This window comes from Equus asinus, chromosome 15 (genome assembly GCF_041296235.1).
Source record: "Equus asinus isolate D_3611 breed Donkey chromosome 15, EquAss-T2T_v2, whole genome shotgun sequence".
NCBI lineage: Eukaryota > Metazoa > Chordata > Mammalia > Perissodactyla > Equidae > Equus > Equus asinus.
The window spans coordinates 38,356,813-38,373,261 of NC_091804.1; the positions used below are offsets into that span (position 1 = coordinate 38,356,813).

Below are 16,449 nucleotides of genomic sequence, written 5' to 3' on the forward strand. Positions count from 1 at the left end.
TGGGCCACAGTTGGCCAATCCCCGAGCTGGACAAAAAAGAGACCTCTCCTTTCTCTAAGTCTCTGGTAGACATGTACGTCATGTTTCCTGGTCTTAGCTCTTTGGTAAGCTCCTTTGCTCCAGCCATTTTGGGGTCCCACCCCGAGCCCAACACATTACCTTGCCTGCAACAGACTGATTCAATGAATGAATGAATGAATGAATGAATGAACGAATGGCTTTAATTTAGAGGTGGTCCCACTGAACAACTCAGGCAGAGACCAAAGAGAGCAGGAGCCAGATGTAGACAACATGTGGGACCGAACCATTGCACGGGGAGCCCGGCCCCACTTCATTGAGCCCCCCTCTGCCCCCTGACCCTGCAACTATGCCCTCTAACCCCGCAACTGCCCAACCAGGCTTCATCCCACATCCCTGGCAGGCATCAGTTCAGGGGTTCAGTTTCCCAATTTCAGAACCTAATGACCAAGGGCAGCTGTGGGCGACTCAGTTCTCAAAAGCAAACTGTATTCCAGTGACTAATCCATCTTTCGCTCCCGGTATTTTTACTCATCCCAGCAGAAATGTGTATGAGTCACAGCTCCTGGTGGAGAATTTTTTTAAATGCATCATTGTGTGTGTATCTCCAGCCTGCAGACCTGCAAGGTCTGGGTGCTGTTGGCAGGGGGCTAATGGTTTCAGCAGCAACAACAAAAGCTGTCAAGTCACACTAACCAGGACTCCTTTCCCCATGCTCATCAGCATCCAACAAGGGAAAGAAAAATAATAATTGATTCAGCGTCTGATTGAGGATGTGGTGCGTGGCGTCATTAGGGCGCCACAGACCTACACGTTCTCCTCTCAGTACCGTTCCCTTCTGCTAAGACTCCGCCGCGAGCACCCCTCCCTCCAGAAAGCCCTCTTGATTAGTCTGAGCTCAAAGACCTTCTTCCAGCTCAAAACCATTATGATTTGTGAATCAAATCTCACCGTCTTCTAATCACGTTTCTATCCCGCCAGTGGATTCCTGCAGCCTTTAGGAGGAAAATTCCTCTTCTACGCCTCTCAACCAATTTGTAGCGTTCTTTCTGGAGCGTGAAGTCATTCCCACGTGGGTGTGTTCTTTCGCTCCAGCACAGAGCTGATGTGGAAATTATGAAGAGATGAAGTCAGATCTCCTCTGGGCCCCTCACTGGCTGCGTGACTTCATCTCTCCGGCCTCAGCTTCCGGATCTATGAATGGGGATGAAGCTGATAATCATGATAATGGAATAAATGGAGCTCACGTTTCCGGAGCCACTAGACTGTATGTTCAATGTAGGGAAGGGTTTTTGTCTGTTTTGCTCACTGCTGTATCCCCCGGGTCTGGAACAGAGCCTGGGACGGTGTAGGTACTCAACAAACGTGTGATGGATAATGAACGAATGAGTGAATTGTTTCCCATACTTGCCTATACCATCCTCCCAGGAAGAGACCTCCAAGGTCAACCTTGACTCTCCCTTTGTCCATATCCAGAACTCTCATCTCTCAAATCCCCTAGTTACTGTATTATTCAAGGTTTCCTAAGATGCAAGTAGCAGAAATCCAGCTCAAACCAATTCAAGCAAAACAAGGAATGTAATGGCTCATGTAAGTAAAAAGTTTACACTAGCTTCAGGCACAGCTGGATCCAGGTACTAAAAGAAAGAGACTACCTCTTTCCCAAAAGTCCAGCCTGTAAGCCTGTCTGATTAGCCAGGATTGGGTCATATGTCCAGTCACTGACTCTGAACAGCCAGGCCTGGTTCATGTGTCCTCCACTACAGAGGATGGGAGGGTAAGTCCCACCCAAACCTTGTGGACTGAAAATGGGGAGAGGATGTTTCCAAAGGTGAGCTGGGGCCATAGCACTAGAAGAAGGGGAATGGGTGCTGGGCAGCCAAAAACAGAGGACTGGGGAGGCTTATCCTGCCTCCAGTTTCACGGGCCTCCGTTCCGTCCTGCACCACCCTTTCAGGTGAACCTCCAGAAAGGGCAGCTACGATCAAGTTATTCCCTTGCTCAAACACCTCCAGTGGCTCCCTACTGCTCAACGACATGATTATAATCTGGCATGGAAAGACCTCTGCGATATGACACCAGGCTTCTAGCGTCTGAGGGGTGGAGTTGGGAGATGCAGGTGTGGATTCCAGGGCCATCCATAATTCCACTGAAACTGCTGTCATCACGGTCACCAATGTGGTCCTCCAAGCCCTGGGCTAGTAGCTATTTCTCCATCCGTATTGTACTCAATGATTTAGTAGCACTCAGCATAGTGACATCTCTGTCCTTCCTAAAATATCTTCTTCGCAGTAAACGCTGGATGTGCCCTCCCTCCGCCCTCCTTCTCGTGCACTGCCGCTTCCTACTGGCTGTCTCTGGTGATAGGAGGATGCTCAGACTTTATCTTCTACGCCCACTGAAGATACTATTGGTTGCAAACTCAACAACCATGTCCCCCTCTCCCTATCAAAACTCCAAGTTTGGCTGCCATATGCTTGTGCAGAGAATGAACACCTTCCTACCCGCAGTGGGTCAATCTTAAGCCTTTGCAAATCACGGGCAACAGGCATAAGACACATTTTTAGCCAACAAACTTGATGGAAGTCTCTTGGGGGCTTCAAGTTTTCCTCCCTCTTAAAACAGGACACAGGAAAGGTCGGACTGTTCTTCTGACTGTGGCATGAAGACTTGATGTCTGGAGCCATGGCAGCCATAGTAGACCCATGAAGAGAGACTGTGCCATCATGGCGGATAGAAGGAACCTGGATCCTTGATGCTGTTGTCAAGCCACTGAATTAACCAACCTTGGGACTGCCCTGCCTCGGGACACTTTGTTTAAACCACATTGAGTTGGATCTTTATTTACTTGTAGAAAAAATCATCCTGATGGTTACACCCTATGTATGGTGAAACTCCTGGAAACATAGGTCTGGCCATGGCCTTCTTCCTCAGGTCACTGCAGACCCATGTGGGTGCATAGTGGACATCTCGCCAAGCAGTCCTACAGGCACCTCAGAAACATGTCCCAACTTGAACCAATTATCTGCCATGTTCCCCAAGAGACCTTCTCCACCACTCCACCAGATGGACGGCATCACCATCCACAGTCTCGCCCATCAGTAATCCTAGACTCCTTTCCTCCTGCCTTCATTTATTTAACAAACTTGTATTCACTGAGCGCCTACTGTGTGCTAAGCATTATGCTAGATGTACGGGGAAAAACAGAGAATAAGACAAAGTTCAATCCCTTGTGAGGCCTCTCTTCTAGTTGGGGGAAGAGAGATTTTAAACAAACATATAAGCTCATAACCAATGACAGCTAAGAAATAAGCAAAGTGTTTTCATAGAGAAATACCCGAAGGCACGTACCTAGATAGGGGGGTTCACAAAGACTCTCTTAGGGAGGTGGTAGCTGAGCTGAGATCTGAATACTGAGTCAGAACCAGCTCTGCAAAGTGTGAGAAGAGCTTCTAGGCAGAAAAAATGGCAAGTGCAAAGGCCCTGAGGCTGGACCCAACTTGGAACATTCCGAGAGCAGCAAACAGGCCAGTGAGGGGGCAGGGATGAGCAATGAGAAAAGTGCAGGAGATGAACTTGGAATGGTCAAGTCAGGAGACAGCAGATACCTGAGTTTTTGCAAAGCACAGTGGGCAACCAGGGGAGGGATTATAACAAGGACGCCTGCCGTTTGACCTGATTCAGGTTTTTAAATGGTCACGCTGTTGGTTGGAGAATGGACTGTAACAATAAAAATGCTCATGACTAACCCTTTTACGATACATACTGTGTGCCAGGCACTTTCTATGTTCTCATTAGAAATAGGAGGTGTTATTTCCCATTAAATCCTCATGACCTCGAGAACGATTATGGTGCCACCATAATCGGAGGCACAGAGAGGTGAAGTAACTTGCCCAGGGTCACACGGAGAGTACATCAGAGCCGGGACAATAGGAAACAGGGAGACTATAGCTAGAGGCTGTGGTGGATGGGGCAGCGGGGAGCTCGGCTGGGTCCAGACTGGCAGTGCTGGAGACGGAGAAGGGCGCGGATCTGGAATATAACTTCGAGATGGCAAAGGAAGAACTTGCGGGTGGTGTGAACGAGTCCTGGCCGTGCCTTCTGATCCGCTTCTCCAGCGGCATCTCAGCAGGGCTCTGGCTGGAGGCCGGGTCACCGGCTCGGTGGCCTCCCTGCCCACCTTAGGGATGGAGGCGCCCCCTCCGCGTTATCCCGCCGCACCGGCCTCCGCCCTCGGGCGCGCCCCGCCCCCCACCGCCTCGCCCGCCGCCGAAGATCAAAGCCGGGGAAACGCCGGGGCCACGCGCCTCGCTCTCGGCGGAGAGCACTTTGCAGACGCTCCCTGAGCCGCAGCAAAACTTCCATTGTGCGGCTGGAGACAGAAAACAATGCGCGTGGCCCCGCGCTCCGCGGCCAGAGGTTGCGCCGGCGGACGCCCTCCGTCCCAGCCCCGCCGCCCCGCCGCCCGAGCTCCCCGGGGACCAGCAGGGCGACAAGTGCGCCGGACGCTGCGGTCTCCCCGGGCTGCAGCCCCGGCCGCCCGCGCATCTCGCTCTACGCCCGGAAAACCAGCAAAGGGGGAGCGGGAGGCCGGAGGAGGACGGTCTGACCTTTCCAGGGGAGGCAGGAGTTTGCACAAAGCCCCTGGGAGTCCCCTCGGTAGCTGTTCCCACCGCCAGGGGCGGGGAGGTCACCCTCTCGGTTCCTCATCAGCCCGGGATGGGTTCAGTGTGGGGTGAAAGTGTGAAAACCTAGGGACCTACCCACGCCTGGGGCCTGCTCCGGGGCTTTCTAAAAAATTAAGTGCACAGAGTGTGGACAGAGAACTCACCTCGTGCAAAGCACCGTGCTGGGCTCTGGGGAGTCGGAGAAAAGGGAAGCACCCTGCCCTGGGGTGGGGGTGGAGGTTTGAGGGGGAAACCAAGGAGGGCTTCCTGGAGGAGGGGGCCTTTTCAAGCTATCAAAGGGCTGAGAGGAGTCCTCAGTGCTCATCCCAATTGACAGCTTCTTGATTGCAGAATCTGTTGCCCTGAGTTATTTTCATTTTCCACAGTAGTCCGTACTGAGTATTGCTGCTTCCCATTTAATATTTGTTGAAAATAAAATAAAAGGGCTGAGAGGATTCCTTTTCTTACCCTCCCTCCCTCTGCCTTTCCTCCTTTAAAAAAAAATACCCCCTCAAAATGACTGAACAAATAAAAGATGCACAAAAGAGACATATGTTCTTTTTTTCATAGATGTATAGGCCATAAGATCTTTTACATTTTTTTCTTCTGATCACAAAAGGAATACATGTGCATTGCTGAAGCCTTCAAACAACCCAGGTGAGCATATAGAAGAAAATGAAAATCACCTACCTTTCCACGATTTAGAAATGAACACTCCTAGCAGGTCAGAGCATTCCTCCCCGTCTTTGGTGGTTATTTTATTATTATTATCAAGGTAAAATTACTTACACTGAAAGGCACGGATCTGAGGCGTATGATTCAATGAATCTTGACAAATGCCTGCACTCTGTGTACACCCCTCCAACGAAAATCGAGATCGTTCCCATCATCCCGGAAGGTTCCCTCAGGTCCGCTTCCAGTCCGCCCATGACCCCCACAGGCAGCCGTCCTTCTGATTTCCATCAGCGCAGATTCGTTTTGTCTGTCATGTAATTGGAGTCGTATGGTGTGTGCACTTTGCCGCCTGGCTTCCTTCACTCAGTGTGATGCTTTCAGGTTCATCCACGTCTCAGTGGCCTGCTCCTTTTCATTGCTGAGTAGCGCTCTAGGGCAAGGATGTACTCTGTGTTCACCCAGCATCCCGTGATGGTCTTTCAGGTTGGCTCCACTTTGGGACCCGTATGAATGACGCCACTGTAAACATTGGTGGGCCAGTCTGCGTGTGGACACAGGTTTTCATTTTTCTTAAGCAAATACTTAGGAGTAGGATTGCCGAGTCACGTGTTCAGCTTTCATAAGAAATTACCAACAGTTTTCCGAAGTGGTTGTACCATTTTATATTTCCAGCAGCACTGTCGGAGGCTTCCAGTTGCTTACTATCATTAATTTTTCATTACACAAGAAATACATGGGTATATCCTCCCGTAAAGCTGAAGTGCCTTTGGACAGCCACCCAGCACCCACTGCTCCCGCAGAACAGACTGTCAGCAGTTTGGGGTGCTTCCTTGCAGACCTTTTTTAGTGCATTTATATACATAAATAAATACCCATAGAAAACACATAGTATTATTTTGTGGTGATTCTTTTTACAGAAATGGGAAACCATCCCCCTTTCTGTCTCTCTTCATTGTACTTACCACCATTTATTCCTGCCTCTGCCCTCCCCCTGGTGGGACGTCAGCTCAGCCAGGGTAGGGAGCGCGTTTTGTTCACTGCTGTATTCCCAGTGTCTAGAACAGTGTCAGTCGTGGAGCAGAAGCCCCAAAAATATCTGTGGAATGCAGGAATAGCGTGGGTATCACTCTGCAACTTGCTTTCTTCCCCTCTGTAACGTAAGTCACAGGTCTTTCCATGTCGCCACTAGTCGCCACTAACAGATCTATTTCCTTCTTGACCCTGCTGCACGTAATCTGTGATAGAAATAGGCAAGATTTCTTTTTCATTCCTCTGTGGGTGGACCCTCAGGTTGCTTCCGATTTTCCATTATTAGGAGCACTGCTGTCACGAACATCCTGCTTGTCCCCTTGGACACAGTGTTTCTCTACAACAGTAACCCAGGAGGAAATGGCTGCGTCAGAGGGTCCATACACTGCAAATTTTAGCGAATCATCCAAAGGGGCAGGATTTCTACCACCAGATCCTGCAAGGAGATTAACATATTGTCTGCTTAAGACACTGGGGAAAAATTACTGGTAAATGCCTATGATTTGGCAAAATGGGCGTGGTGAGGAGAAGGGAGCGTCTAGGTTGGGGCGAAGGGGCATCCTGCTCACACACTCTGGAGCCAGAGGCCCTGGGTTCAAACTGGGGCTCTGCCACGTCAAGCTGTATGACCTCAGGCAAGTTACTCAACCTCTCTGCGCCTGGCTTCCTATCTGGAAAATGGCAGTAATAATAGTAGCCACCTCAAAGCATTGTTATGAGAAGTAACACATGGTAAAGTGCTCACAGCAGCCGTGGGCACTTGTTAAATAGTCCCCAGGTGTCATCTACTGTTACTATGTAACAACCAACGTGTGTTTGTGTCTAAAGCGCGCAGTCAGCCACTTCCATCATTTTGTTTGCCTTCCTGGCCCCGTTGGTGTTGCCTTTCCATCCACTGACATAGGGCACTTACTGTGGAGGAGGGAGGAGAGACCAGGAGAAGCCGAGGTCCGGGAGGGAGGGGACCCACGGAGGAGCAGCTTTACAGGAACCAAGCAGTTTCCAGAAGCAAGGGCTGCAAGAGCTGCCACAAAAGCCCCAGAGGTGATGCAGTGAAGACCAGAAGAGACTGCTGGGGCTCGGCAGCGGGGTCACCGGTGACCTTGGGGAGGGATGCTGGGCGGAAGCCAGCCTCAGAGGGGCCGGACAGGCCTGCACCCAGGCGGGCGAGGAGTGGGTCAGGAGCCCAATACTCTTCTGAGAAATCTGGCCGGACGGGGCTGTCCCTGGAAGGGGAGAAAAATGTTTCCTTTTTCAGGAGAGCAGCTCTGAGCAGGTTTGGGGGAAAATTACTTCTAGAGGCGTGACTGCAGGGTCTGAGAGGGACGGAGCCAGGGTGGCGACGTTCAGGGCCTGGCTCTCTCTGGAAGTTCGTGCCGCGATTAGATGCTCCGCAAATTTCTGCTGAACAGTTAACCGGGCGAGGGAAAAGCGTCCTTGGTGGCCCACACTCTCTCATTTCATCGTGAGATACCAAGAAATCAAGAGCACAGCCCCACCCTTAATCAAGGCTGGATTCCCATCTATCTGGAAAAGGACACAGGAAGAGGAGAAAGGTAAAATGGCAATGAAAGAGTTAAACCAAGGGGGAGAGGCCTGGTTAGCAGAAAGGCGGCAAACTGACAGCCTGCAGGAGCTTTGACGGCTCCCAGGGACATGTTTAAAATTCGACCTGGTTGGCATCGATTCCATACAGGAAGTTTTCACAGTGAGATCTGAATTTCTCACATCCCACATCCTAAACATCAGCAAATTATATGGCTCCACCTTCAAAATGCAGATGCCCAGAGCGGGGTGAGTTCTCCCCCTCCTCTCTCACCCACCAACCGTCCATTCTCCACACGCAACCAGAGGGATCCTGTGAGGACCGCAGTCAGATCCTTTCCCTCCCCTGCTCAGAACCCTCCATGGCTCCCATCTACTCAGAGCAAAAGCCAAAGTCCTCACAGTGGCCCACAAAGTCCCACACGGTCTGCCCTCATTACCTTTTCACTCTCAGCGCCTTCTGCTTACTCCCTCTGCTCCAGCTACACGGGCCCCTCGCTGTTTCTAGAACATCCTAAGCAGGCTCCCTCCTTGGGACCTTTGCATTGAACGGCTCTCCCTCTGCGTGGCCTGCTGTTCTCCTGGGGAAAGGGTCCCCCACAGCTCATTCTGTGACTCTTTCCAGCCCTCACTCAGATGCCCGCTTCTCACTGAGGTTTCCCTGATGCCCCATCCAGGAGTTCACCCTGCTCCTGACGCTCGACCCTGCCCTGCGTTGTTTCTCCACGGCACTGGTCACCGTCTAGCATGCTACATAGTCTATTTATTTTGTTCAGGTCTGTCTCCCATTAGTTTGCAAGCAGTGTCTTCAGTCTGTTTTGACCTCCATAGACCCTCCAGTGCCTGGAACAGACCCTGCACACAGTAAGTACTCAGAAAACATTTGCACGAGTACATTTCCAGCTCCTCTTGAACAATCAGAAGAATTTTGCAGCACTGGATAGGAGCTAGATAGCCAGGGGCCACCCCCTCTCCTGCTTCCCACAGTCCCCACCCAGCCCGATTCACTCATCTGCACCTTCGTCCTCTGGGCCGGTGAGCGAGCACTGTGTTGGGAGCCCAGAGCCCCACATTTTGATCCTAACTTTTCTGTTGTCGTTTCTTCCCCGCCACCTCCCTGTCCCTGCACCTGCCACCCTCCGCCTGGAACACCCTTCTCCCGTCTGCCTGGTAAACTCCTCTTCGTCTTCTAAATCAGGGGTCGGCACACTCCGGCCGCCAGCCAGATCTGGCCTGCCGCCTGTCTCTGTACAGCTTGTGAGCTAAGAATGGTGTTCACATTTTTAAATGGCTGGGGGGAAAAAATCAAGAGAAGAGTATTTCATGACATGTGAAAATTATATGAAATTCAAATTTCAGTGTCCATAAATAAAGTTGCACTGGCGCACGGCCACACCCGTCGTTTACCTGTTGTCTGGGGCTGCCTTAGCTGTCCAAGGGCAGAGCTGAGCAGTCGTGACAGGGACCGCCTTGCCTGCAGGGTCTCACATATCTCTGGCCTCTTACGGGAAACATTTGCCAACCTCGGTCTAAATCCCGTCTTGAGATGAACAGAAACCAAAACCCACCAACGTCTTTCTCAGCTTTAACTCCTCTGTGAAAACTTCGCTCATTCCTCGGACCCACGTCGGCACCGAGAACCAACTCATGTTATTGAACGCTGACTCCCGCTGGCCATGATTTGTTTTCTGTGTATTTGTCCCTGCCTCCTCAAGGCCCTGGATGCCAGAGCGCAGGCTCAAATCGCCCAGCACTGAGTACATGGCCTGACAGTCAATAAATATTGATTTATTTTAAACTTTCCTGCGAAACCCAGGGCCACCCCGTCTCCACTCCAGGCTCAGTTTTCTCATCTGTAAAGTGGGAGTCTTGGTCCCTAAGATCCCCAGCACTGAGCAGAGGGAGCACACCTGGGTCCTCACCAGGCAGAATGAGATTATTTGCCAAAACAGATTTTTTTTTTAAAAAAAGGCATCATGAGAGCACCAAAGGTCACACACTCGTGGACTGTGGACCCAATTTCAGCCAAAATGTGTTTTACTTGGCTTGCATCTGTTTTGTTTTGTTTTTTTTTTAACTTTGGTATCAGTATAAAGGTAACGCAGTCCACTTCAGTCACAAGGACTATCTCTCTGGCCCGTGTGGGTGTTTGAGTTAGCTGTCCCTGGATGGAGAGTTAAAGATCGTCACAGCCACACCACCAGGAGCCCCAAAGAAGACTCTAGAGTCAAATGCTAGGGATGTATTGAGGATAGTTGTTCCCAAACCTGGCTGAAATCAGAATCACCCGGGGAGTGTATGAGACGCAGACTCCAGGCACCCCTCAGACCCTGGAATCCCGCCCTCCGTAGTTTTTGGCACCGGATGTAAATTTTTTCCCCCAAGATTCTCCCCAAATGCTTATGCATTGCAGGTGGGAAGGTGTGTCGAATCAAGCTCTGCAGACGCGAATTCGGCTGTACCTGTCAAAATTATAAATGCACCGATCTCTTGACCCAGCAGTTCTACTTCTGGGAATCCATCTTCCAGACCAGCGCTCCTTAAACTTTAATGCGCATGCCAATCCCCTGGGCATCTTTTTAAAATGCAGTTCCTGATCCAGGAGGTCTGGGGTGGGGCCTCTGATGCTGTGCTTCTAACGAAGCTCCCGTTTGATGCCCAGCTGCTAGTCCTGGGACATTTTGAGTAGCCAGGCTCTACCTCTCCCCACAAACATGCCCAGAGATTACATACAGGATGACTCACTGTACCATAGTGTGTCATTGCAACATTGGAAATAACCTAAGTGTTCATCAACAGGGGACCAGTCAAATAGGTGCACGTCTGCCACAGACCACTACACAGCTTTGAAAATATCAAGGCAGCTCGTTATGTACTGGTATGGAATTCTCTCCAGGACATATTATTAAACAAAAGAAGCAAGGAGCATAACGGTGAGTGGAGTGGGCAACTATTTTTATAAAGGGTGTTGGGGGGAATGCTTACGTTCATATTGAATTGCAGAAGCACAGAATAGCCTGGCAGGAGAAACTGAGAACTGAGTGCCTCTAGAGAGGGGAAGTGAGTGGATGGAGAGGCAGGTGACATTTTGCCATACCCATTTGAATTTTGAACTATGTGACTTTAACACCTGTTCAAAAAATAAATTAAAAATTTAAATTATAATGATGCATAAATAAAAAGACTCACCACATGCTTCTAATGCTCAGACATGGATTTAGACAGAAAAGCTGAGCTGCATGCTCCAGGCTGGGTCACCTCCTACCTCAGTACACCGTATCCATATGTAGACACACACACACACATTGGCATACAGCTTCGAGGACGGTCCGCATGGTGTGTTGGCAAGCATGCTGGGTTTAAACTCCGCAAACCTCGGTTGCATCCCGGTTCCACCAGACGAGTTACATAGAGCAAGACATTCAGCCTCAATGAGCCCCATTTCATGAGGATGATCTAAACAACCCCGGCTGCCCTGTAGACCTTGGGTGGTAGGAAATGCATCACAGACTGTCCAGTGTACACGTGGACCTCGCTGCTGAGCAAGGGGCTCCCAGCCTGGTCTCCACAGGGTCTCGTGCACACCTCCCAGGGCACCACGCAAGGTGGAAACTCAATACCTTGACCTTTGCAGTCAGGCAGCTGCTCCAAGCAACCCCTGGCAGTGCTAACCTCCAACTCTCCTCCCACCGTCTGGTCCAGCTGCCAGGCTGAGTCACACGCAGGCCGAGGGACAGGCACATGACCTGTGCATGGGGCTGATGTGAGTGTGGTGGTTGGAGAAGGGTGGGAAAGGCTGTAAGAGGCTGTCACTCCCCTCAGTGGGAAATGTCCTGCCAGAGGAGGAGATCTAAGCCTGCCTCTAGTCTGGAACTCAGCTGGCTGCCTGGCTTTCTAGCAGAACTTCTCCTCCAGGAAGCCCACCGGGTATGTGTGCATGTGTGTGTGCCATGTATATGAGACAGAAAGAGAAAAAAAGTGTACAAGGGGATGATAATAAAAATAACAAATACTGAGCGCTTACCATGTGCCACTCTCTGTCCTAAGCATCTCGCAGATGAAACTCAGTGAATCTTCATTGACACGAGCATCATCATCCTCATCCCCATCTTCCGGATGAGAAGACTGAGGCACAGCGCAGGTAATTAATTTACCCAAGGTCACAGAGCCTGGATTCAGAGACAGGCAGTCTGACCCAGCGCCCCAACCCTGAACCTTTCCTTCCGTGAAGGAGTTTTCCAGAGGTCACTTACGTTGGCATCTGGCGGTCTGACCGTGGGCATATTGACCCCATGCTTCGAGTTACAGAGCCTCAGTTTCCCCACCTGTAAAGCGAGGATCATCCTAGCAGTACCCTCCTTTCAGGGCTGTTTTGAGGCTCACTAATGAGGTGTTGAAAGCCCTGTTGACTCCCGTGAAGACCATCACTGTTAATCTGATTATCACACCCGTCATCACCCAGGACTATTGAACGAGGTTCAGAAAATCCCAGTCCTGAGCAAGAAGGAGTCAAATCTCTCTTTTTAGCAGTTTGCGCATATCGCTCATCTGCAACATGTAACCTAAATATCTTGCCCTTTTTCCTGTTTCTGTCAACCCCTGTTAGAAAGTCAGATAGGGCTAGTATAGAAAACGTGCAGATCTTGGTCACGATTAAAAGCACTCTTTCTTTTAAAGACACCAAGAATCTTGATTTCTGCTGAGAGAGTCTCACAAAAGAGAAACCCACACGGGGCCCTACCTCCAGCCTGGTGGCAGAGGCACAGATGAAATTTGTCTTTCCAGGTCACTTCCATTTCTGTGTCCCTGGAAGGTTAATTCAATTCAACAGTTATTTAGTAAGCATTTACACTATTCGAGGCCCCTGCTGGGGACTGGGAAGATGGCACTGAACAAGACAGACAAAAATCCCCATCTCATGGAGCTGACATTCTAGAGGAGGAAACAGACAATGAACAAGTGAAGAGATCATCTCATGCCAAATGTCAAGAAACGCCATGAAGAAAAATAAAACAGAGTAAGGGCATGGAGAGAGATGGGAGTAGGGGGCTGTTATTTTGAACAAGGTGATCAGAGAAAGCTTCTTGGAAACATTTGAGTGGAGAGCTAATGAAGTGAGGGTAGCCGGGGGAAAGAATATTTCAGGGTGAGGTGAATGGCATGTACAAAGGCCCTGAGGCAGAATGAGGGAGAGAATGGTAGGAAATTGTTCAGGCAGGCAGGTAAGTCTTGCTTCTCTCCTCCGTTCTTCTCTGCCAAACTGGGATGAAGACAGCAGCTTGCTGCCCCACCTCCATCCCGGAGCCTGCTAGGAGATAATGGAGGGGAAAGTGCTTTGAGAGGGAGAGCAGGGACCGATTAAGTGTTATTAATGGACACGCTGGACAAGGCCCATGCCAGGGGCACTTTGGGACAACGTGGTTTCTCCTCCCTCCTGGCAAGGCTGTGTTATCCTAAATACCAGCACCAGGAGAGTCCAAGTTCAAATATTTCCACTCTCTCATTTGAGGGATGGAAAAAGTAGGGCCCAGAGAGGGAAGGAGACCTGCCCAAGGCCACATAGCAAGTTCCTGCCAGAGCCCCAAATTGCAGGATTCGGCTCAAGAGTAACTAATATTGAACCATCTCCCTCTCAGGCAAAGATGAGAGTAAACAAAATCAATATTCTTATCGCCTTAAGAAGTCGTTACTTCCTCAGAGAAGGAGGTGAGACTATTTGCTGAGGAGTTGGCTGGGGGAAGTCACACTTTGCAAAGCAAACAAGATGTGTTAAATGAGCAGTTTCTCCCACAGGCTGGTCTCTTTGCTCTCAGCAAGTGACTTCTCATTTGTGCTTTTCAAAACATCCCCCTAATTTTCTTAGATCCTTGTAGTCCGTGCTGAGCAAGAGTCAGAGAAGATTCTGGGCTCTTTGTCCCCTTTCCACAGATGAGGAAACTGAGGCCCAGAGTAGGGAAATAGCTCACGTGAGGCCGTACAGCAGAGTTATTTTTTCGGTCAACAGATAGCCATGACAATGGACTGGGAAAATGGCAGGGAGCAGGCCACCCAGAAAATAACGTAATGAACAAGGTCATTTCAGAGAATTCCAAGAGCTCCGGGTGGAATCCACAGAGGGACTGGTAGGACCAATTCACTGTGGTCAGAGAAGGGCCCAGGGGAGGTGACATGTGCGTGGAGCCCATAGCTTGAGAAGTAACCAGCCACGTCCAGAGCCAGGCAGAAGAGGGCTCCAGGCCAGGGGACAAGCGTGGTGTTGCAGGAACAGGAAGGAAAGGCCACAGGGAGAGAAGGGGAGATAAGACCAGAGAGGTGGGGCAGGGCCTTGCTGGAGCGGGGCCTTAAAACCCATATCTCCTTCTTCGGAACCGAGGCTCGCTCTTTCACGAGTCCCTCTGGCCCTCTGCACACCCTGGGGCTTCCTCAGCCGACCCAGGAAGTTCCTGGTGTCCTCTCTGCATGGACCTCTGGTACCATCTTGCCCGCTCGGCCCTGATTCCCACGAGCTCACGCAGCATCAGCCGCCTTTCTCTCACACACAGGCAGACCTTCACCTCTGGTTTCTCAAGTTCACACTCTGGGAGCCTCACACCAGTGGAGGAATTTGCGTCTCCCTCCTCCCCTGGAGCAGCAGGAGTTGGAATGGGGGTAGGGAAGAAGAGAGAGAGCAGAGAAGAGCTTCAGGAGTGAACTGCCTGCAAGCTAGGTGGAAAGGCAGAGGGAACACAGGCCGGACCTGGTGAGGGGGACAGGCTCCCAGGGACCAGAGCTGTCTCCTCTGGCCTCACTCCTGGTGTTAGGAGGTGGCAGACAGGATCCCAGAATGACGCAGGCCAAAAATAGCCAAGTAGCAGGGACAGCCTCTAGGAGACCCTGGACAGGAAGGGGCCATCAGACCTCCAGAACCCTTCCTTGGTGTCATCGTTCTTTGACGTACGCAGCTGTAGTCGTTCTTTTTAATTGAGATGTAATTGACATATTTCATTAGTTTCAGGTACAACACAACGATTCGATATTTGTAAATCTTGAGAAACGATCGCCACGGTAAGTCTAGTTAGCTTCCGTCACCATGCATAGTTACAAATTTTTTTTCTTGTGATCAGAACTTTTAGCATCTCCTCTCTTAGCATCTTTCCAATACACGATATAGCATTATTAACTACAGTCACCACGCTATCTATTACACCCCCGGGACTTAATTATTTTATATCTGGAAGTTTGTACCTTTTGACCTCCTTCACCCATTTCCCACCCCCGACTCTGGCAACCTCAAGTCTTCTTAATATTAATAACAATAGTTCAGATTTATTGAGCGCTCACTGTATGCTGTGTATGGTACTGAGTACTTTACAGTCTCACTCACAAAAGCACCTATGTCAGACAGGAAGAAAGAGATTCTCGGAAAACTTGGTGATTATCACGGATTTCAGGGGGCCAGCTGGATCAAAACAACTACAAAGCTGGTCACCTAACACCCCTCCCCCCTTCCCAGGAGACACCCCCTGGAAGGCCCTCCTGCGGGCCTGTTCCGGAGCCACCCTTCAGGAGGACCTTCCAGACAGAAACCAAGATGCCCGCTTCACCCCCATTAGGACGGCTGCTGTCAGAAAACCAGAAAATAACAAGTATTGGGGAGGATGTGGAGAAACTGGGACCTCTGTGCTCTGTTGCTGGGAATGTAATGGTGCAGCCACTGGAAAACAGTATGACATTTCCCCTAAAAATTAAAAAATGGAATTACCGTATAATCCAGCAATTCCGCTGTGGGTATACACCCCAAAGAAGTGAAAGCAGGGGCTCAACCAGTTATTTATACACCCTTGTTCACAGCAGCGCTGTTCACAACGGCCAAAAGGTAGAAGCAACCCAGGTGCCCATCGACTGATGAGTGGATAAATACAACGTGGTATAAGCATACGACAGAATATCATTCAGCCTTAAAAAGGAAGGAAATTCTGACACAAGCTACAATGTGAATGAACCTTGAGGACATTATGCTGAGTGAAACAAGCCAGTCTCAAAAGGATCAATACTGTATGATTCCACTTATGTGAGGCCCCTCGAGCAGCCAAATGCACAGAGACAGAAAGTTGAAGGGTGGCTGCCAGCGGCTGGGGAGAGAGGGGAGTGGGAGTTATTATTTCATGGGCACGGAGTTCCAGTTTTGCCAGCTGAAAAGAGTTCTGGAGACGGATGGTGGGGATGGTTGCACAGCAAAATGAATGTATTTAATAGCACCAAACTGTGCACTTAACAATGGTTAAGATATTAGGTGTATTTTGCCACGATTAAAAATTGAAAACAAAAAAAGGAAAAGATGCCCCTGCCTCTTCTCTGGGGCCCAGAAAGGAGGTCTCATTTAATGACAGGAAGGACCCCCAGCAGTCCTGGGGCCCCATCCAATTCCCTCTGGACATTAACAGTCTGAGGCAGGCCTCTGTGACCCTAAGAGAAGCCATCTGAGACTTTAGTGTTGCCCTTTGGCCCCAGAACAGCATCTCAATGAAAGGACGTT

At 50.2% G+C, this 16,449-nt stretch overlaps 2 long non-coding RNA genes across 2 annotated transcripts; one reads left to right on the top strand and one right to left on the bottom strand.

The window, feature by feature from the left end:
- Window positions 1–5,250: 5,250 nt before the first annotated feature.
- LOC139040333 (uncharacterized) lies at window positions 5,251–11,629 on the bottom strand. Its single transcript, XR_011494663.1, has 3 exons — window positions 11,124–11,629; window positions 7,303–7,615; window positions 5,251–6,825 (listed from the first exon to the last, which is right to left on the bottom strand). It is a non-coding gene; the product is annotated as an uncharacterized lncRNA (long non-coding RNA).
- Window positions 11,630–11,651: 22 nt separating this feature from the next.
- LOC139040332 (uncharacterized) lies at window positions 11,652–16,232 on the top strand. The gene is made up of 4 exons (XR_011494662.1): window positions 11,652–11,861; window positions 11,982–12,075; window positions 14,923–14,978; window positions 15,427–16,232. It is a non-coding gene; the product is annotated as an uncharacterized lncRNA (long non-coding RNA).
- The last annotated feature ends 217 nt before the right edge of the window (window positions 16,233–16,449 follow it).